Genomic DNA, 21,410 nt, shown 5'->3' with positions numbered 1-21,410 from the left:
AAAACACAACTACTTGATTTTTACTTCCAAACAACTTAAACGACTACAAGGTAAACAAAAACAACTCAATACTCATAAAACCAGTATTCCTAATCACATGTTACTATCTTCAAAAGCCAAGCAACAACATTCATTATGCACATAGATCATTCAACTTACCAAGCATGTATTACCTACATGTTTTTATTCTATAACTTTACGTAAACAAAATCACAAAATTATAACATCAAGTCTCCTATTCACATGTTACTAGCATAACAACATTATAAAATCTCCTCCATCATACAACATGCTTTATCAGAAATCATATTATCATGCAACAATTATCCATCTGTTTCCACCAATTATTCATGCTCTTACTCAAACTTTCAGCTATATAAACCTGTACAACACTACCAACAATATATATATATATATATATATATATATATGTATATATATATATATGTATATATATATATATGTATATATATATATATATATATATATATATATATATATATATATATATATATATATACATAACTCTATGTATAACTCAAACCAAACAAATTTTCTTTCCGTATTTCTATAATGCCATATCGTAAAACAACTATCATACTTTCAATCAATAATGTATAACATCACCTCATTATCATCTTTCTCTACACATTCCCCATTCTGCACATACATACATCCACCGATTCACACCACATACTAATATATAGATTCACAAAGCACACGATAAGCACATAACGATCCCGACACATACCCCATGTGACCGGTTCAAAATTGTAGGGCGAGTTCGCGACTTTGGGACGTCTCCCAAGTCTTTGCATTAGCACCTACAACTCCTACCCGGGTTCATTTTAGTTAGACTCCCTAGGTTCGTTAGATTCATTGGTTACAGGTTTCAGGATCGTCGCTCTGATACCACTTTGTGACACCCCCTTACTCCAATTGCCTTACCAGGACCACTCAGGTATAGAAACGTCACCATCCCGATTACCCGAGGCAATGATAATCAAATGACAATAACGAAACATTATTTAAATAGTAATAAAGTTTAAAGTGATTACATATTCCAACTCAAAACTGTAAATGAAATACAACCAATCCAAAACTGTCTACTAATAAAACTGAACAACTAAAGAACATCGTCTAACACAGCGGAAGACTCTTCTAACTGCAAGTGATGACTCATCCTAGCTAGCCCATACGCGTCATATCATACCTGCTCAATAACTGCTCACCATCCCCGAATGGATCACCACAGTTTTTAAAACATTTAAACGAGGTCAGTACTAATTACACAATCAAAGCCAAACTGAAACAATCATACAAACAGCTCACACACAATCCCAGTCTCCATCTCCAATCACCTCATAATAGACTACACATTAAAGTGTGTAGCCCTGCTAGAGTACCCATCGCAACAGATACTCTTCGCCGCCAGTGGGGGACCGCAGCCGTTCCCACCTAAGCCCCGCTCATCTCCATTGAGCGATAAACCCATGTTTATTAATGTGCACATCCCTTCTATGGCGGGTTCCACCGAAGGAGAATCAAGGGCGTGAAGCCACTCCCGCAAGTGACTCCACTCAGCCAGGGATGCACTCCGAAGAACACATACATATAAACAATAACCATAACACCAAAATCAACAGCCGTCTGAATCAATCAACAACATACAATCACAACCGTCTGAATCAATCAACAATCGCTAACTACAACACAATCACCACACATATCATGTAACTAATACTGAGTAGGGGAAACCCTACCTGGAATGCAACACAAACAGCAGACGATCTAGCAACTGTCTCAAAATCTTTCTTCTATGAATCCTCCTTCTATTCACATAATCATACAATCACTACTAACACAATTGATGGGGCATATTCTGCACCCGCTGACCGAGTCAACATATTGAGCAAGGTCAAAGATATCCACAGCAAGTCAACGACTTAGACAAATTTAACCGACGCAGACACAGCGGCTGTCTCTTGTGCCTCAGGCCTCTACCGACAACTAGCCGGTAGGGGCATATGTCCACGTACTCATATCCAAGATCCCTCGGCATGGAGTCAACAGGGCCCGCCGGCCTGCCATGGGTCCCTCGGCCGAGGGTAGATCAGTCTTTCCACCTGCTAGCCACTTGGCCACTTGGCCACTACGTGACAAAAGGTGAAAGTCTATAAATACTCCTCAACTCTCATTGAGGAAAGGATCCACAATCTAACCTAAAACACCTCATAATCTGGTAATATCTTCCTTATCTCTCTACAACATATACTTCGCCAAGTAACACACAACTTATCTCTTTAAGTTCACTGACTTGAGCGTCGGAGTGAGTACGCTCGGCCAAAGCCGAGCCCTCGCTTGTTTATTGTTTCAGAGAGGCCGAAGGAGGATTCAACCAAAGACGTCATTCTACAAGCCACGAGTGGTAACAAATAATCGCCGAATTACACCCGGAACAATTGGCGCCGTCTGTGGGGAAGAGATACTAGAAGCTAGTCACATTCATTCCCAAACAAAAAACAAAAAAACAAAACCCATTCGCCGAGCTAAGAAGATGTCGAAACAACCGAAAACGGTGCTTGTGGAAACAATTTCGCCAAGATGACACATTCCACAACTCAAAATCGGGCGGTCCCACCGGCCGTATCACGGATACGACGTACGGGATGCCAATAGAACAAAATACACCGCCGCCCGCCGACCAAGTCACCATCATGGGACATGTGGTTGATGCAAACCTAACCGGCTACTCCTGGAACTAATGGGCGCGCGCTCACACACGTCACAACGACAAGAGCGGCGGCACCCCCACAGAGATCGGGGTCCCAAAAGTGACTCAGAAACTTGAACGAAGCATTGGAAGAAGGCGACCATGTCAAGACGCCGGGGAGCCCAGAGTGCAAGTGGTAGACTGAGTCCATCCCGCACCCGCGGGAGGACAAGATGTCGCCGCAAAGACCGACGAGGCCTGCCCCAGAGGAGTGAAAGAAGTCCGACTCACCAGAGTCGGAGAAGAAGTCCAACTCACCAGAGTCGGAGAAGAAGCCCGACTCACCAGAGTCGGAGAAGAAGCCCTTCCCGCCACGGGGAGAGGAGCCGGACTAAGGACGCGAGGAGCCGATCGCCGCGTGTCATTCGACACGTGGTCAGACAGCCCCTTGATGCCTATGTTCTAGAGGTCCCGGTGCCGACTAAGCTAAAGTTGCCACCCATATCATACAAAGGAGAAGGCGACCCAACCGACCACGCCGAGGCTTTTGAGTCTTACATGTCGGTATGGGAGCAACCTGATGAGGTTTGGTGCCGAGTCTTCCCAACGACTCTGCATGGGATGGCACAAAGTTGGTACAAGGGGCTACCCGATGGGTCAGTATACTGTTATGCCGACCTAAGGGACACATTTTTGGCCCAGTATTCTTGCAATAAGAGGAGGGACGTCGAGACATCGGACCTCCCGACTATCAGACATGAGGGAGGCGAGTCTCTCCGGAGTTATGTGAAGAGGTTTGACGCCAAGGTTCAGCAGATTCGTGAGCTGAACAGCGAACTGGCGGCCTTCGCACTGATGAAAGGCCTCCCGAGAGGAGACTTAAAAAACGAGCTCATCAAGTGCGGCGGCCTGAACCTAGAATCCGCCAGGAAGATGGCCGACCAAGCCATAAAGGTGGAGGACTACCACAAAACCTGGGTAGGTCCCAGCGAGGCCGGGCACTTAGAGAGAAAGAGCCGCCGGGAGGACAACCCGGATGAAGGACGCCGTGACAATAATAGGTCACGGTCTGACAAATCCGCCAGGAAACAGAACTCGGCGGGCGCCGAGGGGAGTTCAGGACCGTACTACCAAAAGCGGTTCAACGGTCACACCCCCTTGGTCGTATCTGCTGCCGAGGTCTTTGCCCTGAGCAAGAACGAGGGTCAGAAGTGGGAAAGGCCTCCCAAGGCGAGGGGGGACGGTGACACGAGCCAGTACTGTGAGTACCACGACCACACCGACCACTTAATCGACAACCGCCGCATCGAAGAATGCCATTGAAGAGCCGATCCGGAAGGGGAGCCTCAGCAAGTACGTTGCCGGAGGCCAAAAGAAGGATACCGGCGGCTCAAATAAAAAATCCGTCTTTGAACGGATAGGAGTAATCCATGTTGTCATCGGGGGCAACGAGAACGGTGGGTCCGCTCATGGGCACAAACGACACCTGAACGAACTATATCAGGCCATCAACTTTGTGCCCAAAACAGCGATCCCCGCTTCCAACATCCCGACATAACTATTGGGAAGAAGGACTACGAAGGAGTCATCGCCCCGCACAGCGACCCACTAGTGGTCCACTTGGACATATCCAACCACCTGGTCAAGAGGTGCCCGATTGACACAGCGCCTACACGAACATCATGTTCGTGGAGTGCTTTCTCAACCTCGGTCGAAGGTTGAGGACTTGAGCCCCCGCACCAACCGTTGTCCGTTGTACTGATTTTTCCGGGCCGGCCTGGTACCTCTGGGTCAATCAGTTGCCGGTGATGTTCGGCGAGGGGAATGCGGCTAAGAACGTCCCGTCGAGTTCGTGGTCATTGACGGCTCGTCCGCCTACAACGTTCTCATAGGCCGAGTCACTCGAGCGAGGCCGATGCGATAATGTCCATCCGGGCCCGACACTCGATGTATGTCTCGGACCGGGGGGAAGTGCATAAACTTGTCTCAAAGGACGAAAAAGACGGCGATCAACGTCCGGATATCGCGCGGAGGGTGCAACATGCAATCCCTCAAAGTGGCGAAGAAGTCGAGAAAGGGGAAAAGCCCATCCTTACAACAGGAGGGCGACCTCATGGATGCCACCGTCGGCATGGTCGAAGGAGCGGAGACCGAAGAAGTGGAAATTGACCCGGGCGCACCGTAATTGTCGGTGTCAACCGGAGCCAAAATTCGGGCCGCTCTCCTAGACTGCCGAGGAAGAACAAAGACGCGTCTTCGCTTACTCGGCAGCCGAGATGCCAGGGTGAGCCGGGAGGTAATCGTTCACAAGCCGAACGTGCTCTCCACCGCCGCCCGCAGTCAAGCGAAGATGAGGAACTCCTCGGTCGAGAAAGATGAGGCCATCAAAGCCGAGGTAGATAAATTACTAGCGGCGGGCTTTATCATGCCTTGTACTTATCCTGAGTGGTTAGCTAATGTTGTAATGGTGAAGAAATCATCGGGGGCGTGGAGGATGTGTGTAGATTTTACCAATCTTAATAAAGCGTGCCCCAAAGATTGTTATCCCTTGCCTCGAATAGATAGCTTAATCGACGCCACGGCAGGCTACACTATGCTGAGCCTGCTGGACGCCTTCTCAGGGTATCATCAAGTATTCATGGCCGAAGAAGACATGCCTAAATGCGCATTCATCACCGGTAACGGCACATACATGTATAAAATGATGCCGTTCGGTTTGAAGAACGCCGGCGCGACTTACACAAGACTGGTGGACAAAGTGTTCCAAAATCAAAAAGGGCGAAACATTGAGGCTTACGTTGACGATGCTATTGTAAAAAGCAAGTCTGACAGCGAGCACTTAGCCGATTTACACGAGACATTTTGTTCACTAAGGAAATACAAGATGAAACTTAACCCAATGAAATGCAACTTCGGTGTCCGGTCAGGTAAGTTCCTCGGCGTGCTTCTCAGCGCCATGGGAATTGATGCCAATCCAGAGAAAGTCCAAGCAATCCTGGACCTGCCGGAGCCGAGGAATCGAAAAGAGGTTATGATGTTGACCGGGAGAATGGCGGCTCTGGCCCGTTTTATCTCTCGGTCAGCCGACAAGAGCACCCCATTCTTCAAAGTGTTGAAGGGAAATAAGGACTTCAGCTGGGGGGAGGAACAAAGCGCAGCTTTCAAGCAACTGAAAGCTCATCTTCAAACTCTCCCAACCCTGTCCAGACCGATGCTGGGGGAGACGCTATATCTATACATAACAGTTACCTCGGCCACGGTCGTCTTTGTGATCATCGAGAAGAAGACAAACAAAGAACACCCAATCTACTTTGTCAGCCATACATTGTTGCCCGCCGAAAGGAATTACCCACTGATTGAAAAAGCAGCCTTTGCTGTCGTCATTGCCGCAAGGAAACTGAAGCCTTACTTCGACGCACATCCCGTGACGATCTTAACCGACAAACCGTTGGAGAAAGCATTGGAAAAATTTGAGCAATCCTGTAGGCTCATCAAATGGGCAGTAGAGCTATCCGGCTTCGGCATTCAATACAAGCCGAGGCCCTCGATAAAGGGACAGGCACTTGCAGATTTCCTGGACGAGTGCACATATCAAGAAGAGCAAAACCCCGGAGTATGGGAAGTATACACCGACGGGTCCTCCACGGCGAACAGCTCAGGAGCCGGCATACTTATCATCAGCCCAAGCGGGGACGAGTTTGAGTACGCCTTGAAATTTACCTTCTCGGCCTCGAACAACGAATCCGAATACGAGGCGGTGATAACCGGAGTCGAGCTAGCTAGAGCTGCCGGGGCGGAACACATCATTTTGAAAACAGATTCACTTTTAGTGGCTAATCAAATCAGAGGAGAGTACGAGACTCGAGACGACGGGATGGTAAGATACCTGGAAAGGGTAAAAGCTGACACTTCAAAATTGAAATCTTTCCAGATACAATGCATTCCTGTGTCCGAGAACAACCGAGCCGACGCTCTCTCAAAGCTTGCCGCTTTAACCATCAAGAATGTCACGAACCGTGCTTTGGTGGACATCGGGAATGCCAAAAGCATTATCGAGACCGTCGGCATGGTGGGCGACATAGAGGCCGAGACGACGTGGATGACTCCGATAATGAAATACAAACCGATGAATGAATTACCGGAGGACCGCAGTCTCTCACCGAAGATAAAGAGGATCGCAGCAAGGTACTTGGTGTTTGAAGGAGAATTATACAAGAGGTCCGTGACAAGGCCACTCTTGAAATGTGTCGGCCCGGTACCGACGCGAGCTAATCTTGACCGAAATTCACGAAGGCATCTGTGGTCATCACATGGGGGCAAGAACACTAGCCCACAAAGCTCTCCGAGCCGGCTACTTCGGCCTACCATGCTTGAGGATTCCGAACCAAAACCAAAAAGTGCAACAACTGTCAAATGCATGCTCCGGTGATACATGCACCTTCCCGAGACCTGCAGCCGGTACTTAGTCCCCTTCCTTTTGCACAGTGGGGGATGGATCTACTAGGGCCATTTCCAACGGCATCCGGAGGAAGAAAGTACTTGATTGTCGCCGTTGACTACTTCACCAAATGGGTTGAAGCCGCGCAGATGCCGCCAAGACGACGACGGCCGTAAGAAAGGTAATCTGGGAAAATGTCATAACTCGTTTTGGGCTACCCCAAGTCATGGTATTTGACCACGGCCGAGAGTTTTGGAGTGACACAATAATGAACTGGTTGGAGGAACTTGGTATCAAATTTGCATACTCCTCCGTCTGCCACCCACAGAGCAACGGACAAAGGAGGCGAAGCGCCAATAAAACAATCCTCAACGGTTTGCGAAAGACAATTGAAGACCTAAAGGGAAGATGGGCCGATGAACTACCCGGCGTCCTGTGGTCCCTTCGAACCACGGAGAAAGAAGCAACGGGGTACAGTCCATTCCACTTAGTCTACGGGTCCGAAGCAGTCCTGCCAATTGAAGCAACGGTGCCGACATTCAGAACGGCCACCTTCAACCCGGTTGAAAATGAGGAAGGTCTGAAAGCCTCCCTAGACCTGGTCGAAGAAAGCCGAGACACAGCACGCCTCAACTTGGCAGTATACCAAAACCGAATGAGAAGAGCCTACAACCGAAGAGTCCACAAAAGGGACTTAAAAGTAGGAGATCTAGTCCTAAGAAAGTCAGCCGCCACCAACAAAGGGAACATTCATGGTAAATTGACGGCTAACTGGGAAGGTCCCTACAAAGTGGTTGAAGAAATGAGGCCGGGTACATACCGGGCCGACGACATGGAGGGTGTGCCTTTGATGAGCCATTGGAACACCGATAATCTCGGAAATACTTTGTATAGCGGCGGAGGTGTCCAAGACAATTGTTGGCACCCCGACGCGTGTTTATATCTAATAAAGAATCACCCAAGTTTTCCATCAAAGTGTTTATCCCCTCCGTAGTCATATCGAGGTAGACGCCACGGCCCAAGCCGGCAATCACCCCAAGAAGTAGACGCCACGCGATCACAAACAAACAAGATTGATACTCGCGAAAGTGACCAACATGCCTTAGGAACGTATAAGTACAGTTGAGACGCAATTCTAGCCGCCTCGGCCAACCGAAGGCCTGGCAGAGGAAGCGATCAACATGTCTACAGATACGAACGCCGTCGAGCCGTAACCTCTAGCCGCCTCGGCCAACCGAAGGGCTGGCAGGGGACACAACGGTCGATACGCTAACATGTTTACAACGGCGGTTGGAAACGCAAATCGACGCCTTGCCAGGCCGAGAGTGAAAGAGGAAGCGACCAACATGCTAACATGTTTAAAGAAAAAGACGTTAAACACAGTTGAAGATACGCATTCTAGCCGCCTCGGCCAGCCGAAGGTAAAACGAAAAAGCGCTCAATTAATAACGCAAGAAGACAAGTGAAGGATTGTGATCAAACCCCCAAGCCAAGCCGGGGCCAATAAACAAGCTTTATTAAAAAAATGATTACAAGTAAGGAGAATACAGACGACGGCCGTCCCCATAGGGATAAGCCAAAACACAACCTACCAAAGTTTTACAAAATACAAGGAAAAGAAAAGCAAAAGGTTACAGACATATCATTTGAAGCGCCAAAAGATGGCGGGAGGAAAGGCTTAATAGTTGGCCCCCAAACAAATTGAAACTATCCGAGATGCCGGTGAACCCGGTGACGACCGCCCGTCTCCCTATGCCTCGTTCTGCTTGCCATCGCAACGTTAGCAGCATCGTCTTTGGTAGGCAACCCAGAAGCTGTCTTGGCAGCCTCACCTGTCTTGGCAGCCTCAGCCTCAGCAGCCTCAGCTGCCTTCATTCTCTCAGCTTCCTCCTTGGCCGCCCTAGCCTTCTCAGCAAGGGCCGCCTTCTCCGCGGCCTCCTCTTCCTCCTTCTTCACCCTCGCCTCCTCAGCGGCCTTCGCCTCAGCGGCCTTCGCCTCAGCGGCCTTCGCCTCAGCGGCCTTCGCCTTAGCTTCGAGCTTGTCATCAAGCAGCTCGTCAAATTTTGGCCACGGAAAGGAGCCATCAAGAAAGAGCTCCCCTATCGCTTCCCCTGGCGCTTCTTCGGCCAGTCCCGTGATGGGCGCACATGTTAGGGAGGATAACGGTTTGGAGCGTCTCAATGTCCTCCTCCCTCTGGGCGATGATAGCATCCTTATTCCGGACCACCTTCCCCTGGGCCTGAAACATGCCCTTCCATTCGTCCCTCTTCTTAGCATTGAAGTCGGCGACTTTCTGAGCCTGCTCACGCCCCTCCAGCAGCTTAGCAGCTTCAACCGCCGCAGCCTCGGCCTTGGCTCTCTCAGCGAGGACTGCCTTTTCAGCGTCCTCCCTAAGTTTTCTCTCAAAGACGGACGCCTCTTGACCTCGGCCTTGGCCCTCTCAGCTTCCTTGTTCGCAGCGTCGAGTTCAAGCTCGAGCCGCTCGAGCTGTGGGGCGCTTCAAAGAATGACCTTCTCTTGCTCCACAATAAGAGCACCGGCCGTATCAGCCCACTTCGACAGCATCCTGGCCAAACTTAGGCCCTCCGACCTAATCTGGATGGGGGTAGGCTGAGGGAAGGAGGTGACGACGGTGGCATCTTGACCACTTGCCTGGGCAGTTTTCTTCTCAGCACGCCGTTCAACAGCGTGCCTGGTAGACGACGGCGGTTGATCTACAAAAAATTCAATTAAAGCATCCGTGTCAACATACATGGACATACCGGAGAGCCTTGTCATCGGAACGCCTAATGAACCGGCTAAGTCTGAGCCACGGGATAGATCTGTACCATGCTTGGCCTTCTTGGTCGGAGGTCGCATTTCTTTGCCGGACCGAGCAGAGAGCAGAGCAGAGCAGCGAGAAGCATCGGCGGCGCGACAGGCTCTTTCCTCTTGCGGAAGAGAGGAGATTCCACCGCCAAGGTGACCACCTCCTCGGCGGTAATATCAACGACCTCCACCGTCTCATTTTCGATCAAGGGAGTGGAGGTGGAATCGATGTTGACGCCGTCGCCGCCGAAGACTTTGTTTTCCGCGTTCGGCGCGATGTTACCAAAGAACCTTCGCCCGGGCCGCCGTCGTATTTAAGCCCTTCACCGCCGATCCATGAGATCATTCGGCGCCGGTCTGCGATCACGAGCCTGGGCCTTAGGATTCAAATCAACAACTTGCTTATTCTTATCAAGTCCCATTCTCCCAAGGATATCTTCGATGACGGTCCGAGCCAAAATGGTCTGCAATGGAAACGAAGCAAGGGTTAAGTAGAAGAAATAAATCAAAGTTCAAATAACGAAACATTAAAAGCGAGGATGGGCCTCACACCGACCCCACTCACCCCGTTCGAGGGCCGGTATGAGGCCGACGTGGCAGAGCGGCGCATCCTGAAGAATGATCTGCGTCGGAGGAATCCATCCCTTCGGCATCCCATTCTTCTCCACCTCAAAAAGGCTCATAGCCCGCTTCTCATCCGCATTAAGAGGGACCTTGCTGGCATCCATCTTAAGCTTACTCCGGGAGACCCATTTATCATGCTCCGCCTTACTCTCACACCGCAAATTGACTTGGTCTTTGGAAGGACCGAGGCAAAGGATAATCCTTCGAACCTCAACGTACACCGACCGATCTTTACAAATCCTTGCGGAAGAAAGCTTATCAACGGAGACGTAACCCGGCCCGTCGCACGCCGTACCACCCAACGCGACCAGGAGCCGACGGCCGAAGGTGATGGAGCCGGCGGAATAAGTTCACCGTCGGGACCTCCCCCTTGAAAAGGCAGAGCCACACAAAGCCGACTATAGTCCTAATGGCCAACGGGTGCAGTTGGGCCACGGCGACGTTCATGGCTTTAATTATGGCCATAACGTGTTCATTCGTAGAGAAACCGGAGCCCATACTCCAGGTGTCGATGTATACGCCGATGCAGCCCGAGGAGGGCAACAGACCGCCCGACCTTCCTCGAGAATTACAATACTATACTCCCCGCCGAAGGAGAAGTGACGTTCGAAAACGTCGGGACCAAACAACCGGCAAACTTGTGGGTCCAAGCACGGTCGGGCGGACCTTACAGGCGTCGCCGTGATCCATGATATACGGCCTCTCCTTATTAGGATGAGCCCTTTCCTCATCATCACCGTCATCATCAACATCATCATCATCCTCCCAATCCTCCAGAGCTTTTGGATCAACTTCAGGAGAAGGAGACCTAGGGCCCCCGGACCTTATCGGAACGGCGGCTAGTGCCTCCTCTTCATCAAGACGCGACGGAACCCCCGGCGCACGGTTACTAGGACCGGCATCGCGGAAGACATGTTCACAACAAAAAACTTAACAATTAAAAGTTGAAAATTTGTTTGTTTACCTTGAAGAAAAAGTGCTACGCCGAGTAACGCTCAAGACTAGAGAGAAGTTTCGTCAAAGAAAGTTAAGCAAGAAGAAAATTTTTTGAGAAAATGAATTTGGAAGGCTAAATTCAGGGGCTAACTCTCCTATTTATAGGGCAAAGCCCACTCAAATCCGACCAATCAGGGCAAAGCCCATGAAGCGTCAACCAATCAACAACGAGACACATGTCAAGCATGCGGCCATGGAATGTCAATCGACAAACAAGATTAAAAACTTCTTCAACACGCTCCTTGACAGAATGCCAATCGACGTATCTTCTTCAACACACCCCTTGGTATCTACTTGCCAAACGGCCCGATTCAACCAAGCTTGGCAAAGACCTGGGGGGCAATCAAAAGCACACGGCACTCACAACCTCGGTCTCGGCCCGCGCCACTTTCTTTTCCACATCTGATGTCCATTACACATCCATGTGGAGGGGGATATGGTACGGCCTAAGCAGAACCAAGCCGAGGTAGAAGAAGCCGGGGCAGAAAATTTCAACTTGCGCAGAATACGCTCAACACTCATCGAAGGTCCATACTACGGCATAGACTACGCTGGGGGCAAATTGATGGGGCATATTCTGCACCCGCTGACCGAGTCAACATATTGAGCAAGGTCAAAGATATCCACAAAGAAGTCAACGACTTAGACAAACCTAACCGACGCACGGACACAGCGGCTGTCTCTTGTGCCTCAGGCCTCTACTGGGACAACTAGCCGCCGGGCATATGTCCACGTACTCATATCCAAGACCCCTCGGCATGGAGTCAACAGGGCCCGCCGGCCTGCCATGGGTCCCTCGGCCGAGGGTAGATCAGTCTTTCCACCTGCTAGCCACTTGGCCACTACGTGACAAAAGGTAAAAGTCTATAAATACTCCTCAACTCTCATTGAGGAAAGGATCCACAATCTAACCTAAAACACCTCATAATCTGGTAATATCTTCCTTATCTCTCTACAAAATATACTTCGCCAAGTAACACACAACTTATCTCTTTAAGTTCACTGACTTGAGCGTCGGAGTGAGTACGCTCGGCCAAAGCCGAGCCCTCAGTTTGTTTATTATTTCAGGAGAGGCCGAAGGGAGGATTCAACCAAAGACGTCATTCTACAAGCCACGAGTGGTAACAAATAACTGCTTCGGAATTACACCCGGAACAACAATAAATCATAAAAACCCCCAATTCCCAAAATTAGGGTTTAAACAAAGTCAACCAAATTCTATAAAATTAGTATGTAGATATTACCCTTGACGTAAAGATCACTATGATGCAAAGAACAACGAAATCCGACCTCTCTAGCTCCAGGATTTGCTAATGATGCGATGACAAACAAACTACGTAACTCCTTTCTTCTCAATTAGGTTTTTAGATTTGTTAAAAAGGTTTAAGAAAAGTGACGGTAAACATTATATATTAATCTCGCATCATTAACAAAACCCGTCAAAACTCAGCCCGTAAACTAACTTACTCGATCGAGTAAGGCACTTACTCGATTGAGTGCCCCCTACTCGATCGAGTACCCAAATTACTCGATCGAGTACCCTACAGGCAGACTACTGTTTTGCGCCAAAAACTACTTACTCGACAGAGTAAGCCCCACTCGATAGAGTACCCATAGACTCATAAAACCGTAGTATTACAGGGAAAACATGGGATTCTAAAGTTCTTAAGATGCCAAATGAAAGCATTAACCGGGTGATTAATCGCATCATTAATCACAAATATTGGATGCCATTTGCAATTAAAAGGAGAATTAAGGCAAACATACCCGGAATCCCACGTCTCCGATCGGGGCCCCCAACCCCGATCGGGGTTGTATGCCTCTTGGTGATTTACGTTTCACTTCCCTCTCCTATTTTATAGGAGAGGCATTTCAAGGCTTAGGCATCTCATCTTATCTTATGTTCTTACGTCTTTCATATACTTACAATAGCCTTAAGCATAATTCCTCTCATTAGTTTCCATAATTAGTTTCAACATTATCAAGCTTGTAGTAGTTAATTATTTGGTTCAAAGTTAATTCAAGCATTTGGTTCTCTTTTCAATTCAAGTTTTAGTTCTTACTTCGGTAATTCTTACTCTCGTTTATTTACATTTCTATTTACGTTTTTATAATCACATCGCTAGCATTTCATTTCTACCACTTGATTTAATCTCACATTACATGTTATATCATTTAGTTTATATAATTCATTCAATAATGTTTAGCATTTCTTACAACAAGTTTTATAGTTTACATTGCATTATGAGTAGCTAAATTTCCTAGTCTAAAGGCTAGGGGAGCCATGCAAAATCAAATATATAACATGTTTAAATAGGTTGATAATAATATTGTTCAATTGTTTCTATCACATGTTTGCATTGTCACATTTAATCTTTGGTTATCGGCCGTAATCGTAGATTAAGTTTGTTCATTCGTTCTAAAGTTGAGAGGCACGGAATTGAATTAGACTAAGCATGTGTAGTAGGAAGACCTAGTCATGGACAAAAGTTTCTCTAGGACCCGGTCTATGGTTGATACTAATGCCGTAAGGTGGGTATCTCTAAGCCTAAACAATTGACAATGTTATTAGTACCGAATTTATCATGATCATATGTTTACCTTTGCATGTGTGACCCGAACCCTTTAGACTCCCTTTTTAATTATATAATTTACACCATAATTTTTATTAGTCACCAAACAAACAAACCAAACCAAAAACGAAATCGACCTTGATAAGAATCTTTCCATAGCATTTCACAACGTAATTCCCGTTTCCTTGTGTTCGACCCCTATTGCTACATTAACTTGTTGTTTAGGGTAATTATCTTTGCGTAGGTACACGATAAACCTACCAAACTTTGGCGCCGTTGCCGAGGAAACGGTTTTATTGCATTTTGAATTGTCAATTTTTATCTTGTTTTCTTTTGTCTTGAGGAACACTTGTTCCTTGAGACCGTTACTTATCATTTCTCTATAAATTGTTGTCTTATGCCCAGGTCCTCTCGTAGTGGAGAGTTGCTTTCACCGGATTCCGATCTCGAGAAAACCTTTAGGAGAAGACGATGTTTTTGGAAGGAAGTGAAAGAGGCCTCTTCTTCCGTACAAGTTAAAAGTGCTAGAAAGTCTTACTTAGACGATCTAGAAGCCCTTGAAGAGGAGAAGGTTTCAAGTTCATCATATCCACCACCACCACCATCTACTACCAAAAAGATGGTGAAACTTTCCGATCACTCAAAGCCCACCGCGGCCATGCTTCCGGCCGGTATCACAACCACTCAAATCACCGCACCGGACTTCGAGATCAAACCAGCTTTTATTAGCCTTTTGGAGAGGAAGCAATTTGGGGGAAGTCCTTTGGAGGATCCCAATTTTCATGTGCAAAATTTTTGCGATTATTGCTCCATGATCCGTCAAACGGGCGTTACTCAAGCTCAAATAAGGGAAATACTTTTCCCTTTCTCTTTGAATGACAAGGCCAACTTTGGATCAATAGCCTTAACCGCACCACCATGAGAATCACCAATTGGGAGACTTTGGCTCTTGCTTTCTATCAGAAGTTTTTTCCACCGGAGAAAACTCAAACTTTGAGGAGCCAAATCACAGGATCCGTCAACAAGCTCTTGAGAGCTTATATGAGGCTTGGGAGAGGTACAAGGAGCTACAAAGACAATGCCCACATCATGGGCTAAATGATTGGTTTCTAGCAATAACATTCTACAATGGATGTTGTGCCGAGTCCCGAAGGATTCTTGATTCCGCTAACAATGGGCGGTTTGATCAAATTGACACTGACCTTGCTCATGCCACGATCGAATCTATGGCGGTCCATGATGCACAATATGTCAATTCCCTAGTTGTACCATCCAAAGGTAAAGAAGAATCCCTCAACAACTCCGTTTTGCTAGCTCAAATTGCCTTGCTCCAACAACAATTGGCGGAAAGGGATGATAGAGATTCCGTTCAACAACTCAATGCCATGTCTTCAACAAGCCAAATTGTTGTTTGTGATGGTTGCGGAGGTGCAGGTTATTATGCCGCTCATTGCCAAGCTCCCATTGAAGAGGTAAATGCCTTCCTAACTTTAAGACAAAATGCTTATCCACCGGATACATTCTCAAACACATATAATCCAAATACAAGATTTCACCCGAATATGTCTTATAGAAGCAACAATGTGCTTAATCCTCAACCACAATCCCCACCACAACAAAATGCCTATGTCCCTCAACAACAAAAGTATATCCCTCAACCGGGTTATCAAAATCAACAAAGGCCCCCACAAAACAATTTCCAATAAAATCAGCCTCCACCACAAAATGCCCAACAAAACAACCAAGAAGGAGGTAAGCTTGAGGGCTTGATAGTCCATATGCAAAAGGAATTCTTGGCTCAAATCCAAAAGAATAAGCAAGCTCAAAATGCCGCAATAAAGATGTTGGAGTAACAATTGGCTCAATTAGCCTCATCTAGCTCTTCAAGGAAATCGAGTCAACTACCCCCTTAAGATGAGCAACCACATACTACACTTAATGCTATCTCCTTAAGAAGTGGTACAAAATATGATGGGCCATCCATGCCCAAAGAAGATGAGGAGGTACTTGTTGAGTTGGAGATCTCTCCAAATGATAAGGAAAGTGAAAAAATTCCTAAGAAAGTGAATGATCCACTTGTTGTTGAGAAAGTTAAAGAAGTGAAGGATGCTCCTCCAAAGAAAGATGTTGAAGCAAAGACTCCGGAAAAAGTCAAGGTGCCATTTCCTCATAGATTGGCAAAGCATCAAAAGAATTCTCAATTCGGTAAATTCATGGAAGTTGTGAAGAATCTCCAGGTAACCGTTCATTTTACCGAATTAATCACTCAAATTCCATCTTACACTAAGTTCATGAAAGACATTTTAACTAATAAGAGAACTTTTGATGAAGTTGAAACAATAGCTCTCACCGCCGAGGTGAGTGCTCTTTTGCAAAACAGGTCCCCTCCTAAGTTAAAAGATCCCGGTAGCTTTTCTATTCCATGCACAATTGGCACCTACCAAATTGATAAAGCTTTATGCGATTTAGGTACTAGTGTGAGTGTAATACCTTACTCTATTTGTGCTAAGCTTAATATGAGAGTCTTAAAATGCACTAGTGTCACATTGCAAATGGCGGACCATTCTATAAAATGCCCTTTGGAAGTTTTGGAGGATGTTCCCGTTAAAGTTGGTAAGTTTTTCATTCCGGTTGATTTTATTGTTCTTGACATGGCCGAAGATGCCCAAATCTTAATCATTTTGGGAAGACTCTTTTTACATACCGAGGGCGCGTTAATTGATGTCAAGAACGGTAAAATTACATTGGAAGTGGGTGACGATAAGGTCCCATATAATTTGAATAGTGCCATGAAGAGTCCAATGATAGAAGAGTCTTGTTATTCTATTGATATTTTGGATGTTGTTGACATTGTTATAGAAGACTCTACACCTCGATCTTTATCTAAAGATCCCTTGGAGGCACTCTTACTTTTAGAATCATTTGCAGGTGATGATGAGATTGGAAATGAGGAGATTGATGCTTTGGAGCAAGAATTGGATGGAGAGGAGCTATCATTGGAGGAGAGCTCACACTTTATAGGCTTGGTTGCTACACCTCAAGATCTTGAGGTAAAAAAACCCGAGCTTAAGCTCCTTCCTTCCAATTTGAGGTATGCTTTTCTAGATGATGAGGAGATGTGTCCGGTAATCATTAGTGCTAAATTAGATGAGAGCCAATTGGCTAAATTGCTTCATGTCTTAAGGTCTCACAAGAAAGCCATTGGTTATAAACTTAACGATTTAAAAGGCATAAGTCCCGAATTTTACATGCACCGAATTAATCTTGAGGAAGATCATAAACCATGTGTCCAAGGTCAAAGACGACCAAATCCTAACATGCAAGAAGTGGTAAAAAAGGAAGTACTTAAATTGTTAGATGCGGGAATTATCTATGCAATTTCCGATTCTAAATGGGTGAGTCCGGTCCAAGTGGTTCCTAAGAAAGGAGGAACCACCGTAGTAAAAAATGATAAAAATGAGCTAATTCCAACTAGAATTGTGACGGGTTGGAGAATGTGCATTGATTACAGGAGGCTAAATCTAGCCACAAAGAAAGACCACTACCCATTACCTTTTATTGACCAAATGTTGGAAAGGTTGGCATGTCACAAATATTTTTGCTATCTGGATGGTTATTCCGGGTTCTTTCAAATACCCATTCACCCGGATGACCAAGAGAAGACCATATTTACATGTCCCTATGGTACCATTGCATACCATAGAATGCCTTTCGGTCTTTGTAATGCCCCCACCACTTTCCAACGTTGCATGATAAGCATCTTTTCTGACTACATTGAGTCTATCATGGAGGTGTTTATGGATGATTTTAATGTCTATGGTTCTTCTTTTGATGCTTGTTTGGCTAACTTGTCCAAAGTGTTGAAGCGTTGTGAAGAGGTTGATTTGGTGTTGAATTGGGAAAAGTGCCACTTCATGGTGAATGAAGGAGTGGTGCTTGGTCATATTGTTTCGGAAAGAGGAATTGAAGTGGACCGTGCTAAGGTCCAAGTTATTGAGCAACTACCCCCACCGGTAAATGTGTAGAGTGTAAGGAGTTTCTTAGGCCATGCGGGTTTCTACCGCCGTTTTATTAAAGATTTTTCTAAAATTGCCAAACCCCTTACGGAGCTTCTTTTAAAAGATGCTCCCTTTGTATTTACTAATGAATGTCTTGAGTCTTTTAATAGGATCAAGAAGGCTTTGATTTCCGCATCTATCATCCAATCACCGGATTGGAACTTGCCATTTGAAGTCATGTGTGATGCAAGTGACTATGCGGTAGGTGCCATGCTAGGACAAAGAAAGGACAAGGTTCTCCATGCTATCTACTACGCTAGCAAAACCTTGGATGCGGCTCAAATTAACTATGCCATCACGGAGAAAGAGCTACTTGCCATTGTCTATGCCTTAGACAAATTTTGCTCCTACTTGATCGGTTCCAAAGTCATTGTTCATACGATCATGCCGCATTGAAGCATCTCCTAGCCAAACAAGAAGCTAAGACAAGGTTGATAAGATGGATCTTGCTTTTACAAGAATTTGATCTCGAGATTAAAGACAAGAAGGTGGCCGAAAATGTTGTTGCCGATCACTTATCCCGTTTGAGGTTCAATGATGGAGGTATTAAGTTACCTATCGATGATTCCTTCGCCGATGATGTTCTAATGATGTTGGAAGCCAATACTCCTTGGTATTCCGACATAGCCAACTACCTAGTTGGAAGAGAATTGCCACCAAACCTTTCATATCAACAAAGGAAGAAGTTCTTACATGATGCCAAGTTCTTCCTATGGGATGATCCACATTTGTTCAAACATTGCTCCGATGGGCTATTTTGGAGATGTATCCCACATTGGGATGTGAAAGGGGTGCTAGAAGGATGTCATTCTTCTTCTTATGGTGGTCATCATAGACCATCCAAGATCGTTGCAAAGGTGTTGCAATCCGGCTTCTATTGGCCAACTATGTTCCAAGATGCTAAGAATTTCGTGATGGCTTGTGATGCTTGCCAAAGGATGGGCTCCATATCAAGGAGGCACGAGATGCCACTAAATGGTATCTTGGAAGTAGAGGTGTTCGATGTTTGGGGCATACATTATCAAGGACCGTTTCCTTCCTCAAAAGGGAATCGGTATATTTTGGTTGCCATTGATTATGTCTCTAAATGGGTAGAGGCAATTGCTAATCCAACTAACGATGCTCGCATTGTGATAAACTTATTCAAGAAGATCATATTTCCAAGGTTCGGTGTTCCAAGAGCGATCATTAGTGATCGTGGTACTCATTTTAGTGAGAAACAACTTGATGCTTTATTGAAAAAATATGGAGTCTATCATAGAAGAGGCTTGGCTTACCATCCAAAAACTAGTGGCCAAGTAGAGGTTTCCAACCGTGAGATCAAGTCCATACTTGAGAAAGTTGTTGCCAAATCACGAAAGGATTGGAGTATGAAGCTCGATGATACCTTATGGGCCTACCGTACCGCATATAAGATACCTATTGATACCTCACCATATAGGTTGGTCTATGGAAAGGCGTGCCATCTTCCCGTTGAGATGGAACAAAAGGCTTTTTTGGCAATTAAGGAGCTTAACATGGACCCGAAATTGAGTGGAGAAATGCGGTTATTACAACTCAATGAACTTAATGAATTCCGCTTGCAAGCTTATGAGAGCTCCCGTCTCTACAAGGAGAAAAAAAAAGATGGCATGACAAGAAGATCTTGAACAAGGAATTTCAAATTGGTGATAAGGTCTTGCTATTCAATTCCCGATACAAGATATTTCCGGGAAAGTTGCGATCACGGTGGACCGGTCCATATACCGTCACAAATGTCAACAAGTTCGGTTCCGTTGAAGTAATGACCACCAAGAGTGAAAAATTCCAAGAAAACGGTCATCGTTTGAAGCTCTACCATGAGAATGTGATCGTTGGTGTGATAGAGGAAATGACCATTCAACCTCTACCAAAGAAAGCTTAAACCGACTCAAGCTTTTTCGTTGTGCGGGACGTTAAACCAACGCTTCTTGGGAGGCAACCCAAACTTTTTATTTGCTTTTATTTATTTTTGTGTTTAATTTTCTGCAATTTATTGTTTTTCGTATATTATTAATAAAATACTCGACTTGACGTTGTTTCTTTTTGTGATTTTTAGGTGAAAGTGAAGAAAGGAGGCTTAGAAGTGAATATGGCACGCTTCCCCATGCAAGAATCCCGTTCGGGGACGTGGTTTTCGAAAAACGAGAAAAGAATTAAAACCCGTAAGGAAATAAGTCAAATGCGGGATGAGCAGTCAACCCCGATCGGGGTCGTGGTTCTGTGATTTCTTGGCTTTAGCTTTATACGGGTAAGTAAAAAAAAAAAAATTCTATCATTCATTCCCATACCCGACGGTACTCTTCTTCTTCTCTCTTCCATAGTTTCTTCAATTCTTCACCTAAAATCACTAGGAAACATCAATTTCTTCATTGATTTGCAAGATTCATTCATCCATTAACATCAATTGGTACGTTTTCTTCTCTTTTCTCTTTAAATTCATCCATTTCAATCAATTAAATTGAATTATGCAAACCCTAACTCAATTTGGGGGAATTCGATTTTGTGCTTTTTAGTGCTAGAAATTGATTGTAGAATGCTAGTTTCATGTTTGTAGTGTGAATTAGTTCACTAATTCGTAATATTATGCCTATTAGGATGAATTTTGGTTTGCCTTAAGATGAATTTTTGTCTTAAATTTCAGAAAAATGGCACCAAGAAAAGCTCCCACCCAAGGTGCTTCTAAGAGAAGGAGAGGTGAGGCAGAACCTTCAAATGCTGCGGAGGATGTGAAAATGCAAGAAGTCCCGGAGTGGCAAGACCCAGATTTTCCGGGTGTGATCTTCAATTCACAAGCTCAATATAACAATTGGGTCATCTTAAAGAGCAAAGGTATGAAACCAACAAAATTTATCAACCAAACTTCTTTAAACAATATTGGGATTGAGAAAAATGTTAAAGCATTGTTTAAAAATCTTGGTATGAAGCATTGTTACGTAATGAATTATAAGACCTTTCCCAAACTCACCCTTGAGTTCTTAAGCTCTTTCGAGTTTCATAGGTCTAGGAAACCCGATTTTATTGTTTTTGTTACCTTTCGCTTATTTAATGAAGACCATAAGATGGACTTAGCGGACTTTACCGCTATCTTTCAATTGCCTCACAAGGACTTACCCACCGAATCACCCGATTCTTATAACCCTGTTTTAACTTGGAATGCCATTTCTCACTTGCCCTTTCAA

General features: G+C 45.6%; 1 non-coding gene across 1 annotated transcript; it reads right to left on the bottom strand.

The window, feature by feature from the left end:
* Positions 1-15,142: 15,142 nt before the first annotated feature.
* Positions 15,143-15,248, bottom strand: LOC141650084 (small nucleolar RNA R71). Its single transcript, XR_012546146.1, has one exon. It is a non-coding gene; the product is annotated as a small nucleolar RNA R71 (small nucleolar RNA).
* Positions 15,249-21,410: the final 6,162 nt, after the last annotated feature.

This window comes from Silene latifolia, chromosome 3, assembly GCF_048544455.1.
Source record: "Silene latifolia isolate original U9 population chromosome 3, ASM4854445v1, whole genome shotgun sequence".
Lineage (NCBI taxonomy): Eukaryota > Viridiplantae > Streptophyta > Magnoliopsida > Caryophyllales > Caryophyllaceae > Silene > Silene latifolia.
Note: the sequence above shows the minus strand (reverse complement) of the source record. Positions and strands in the feature narration are given on the sequence as shown.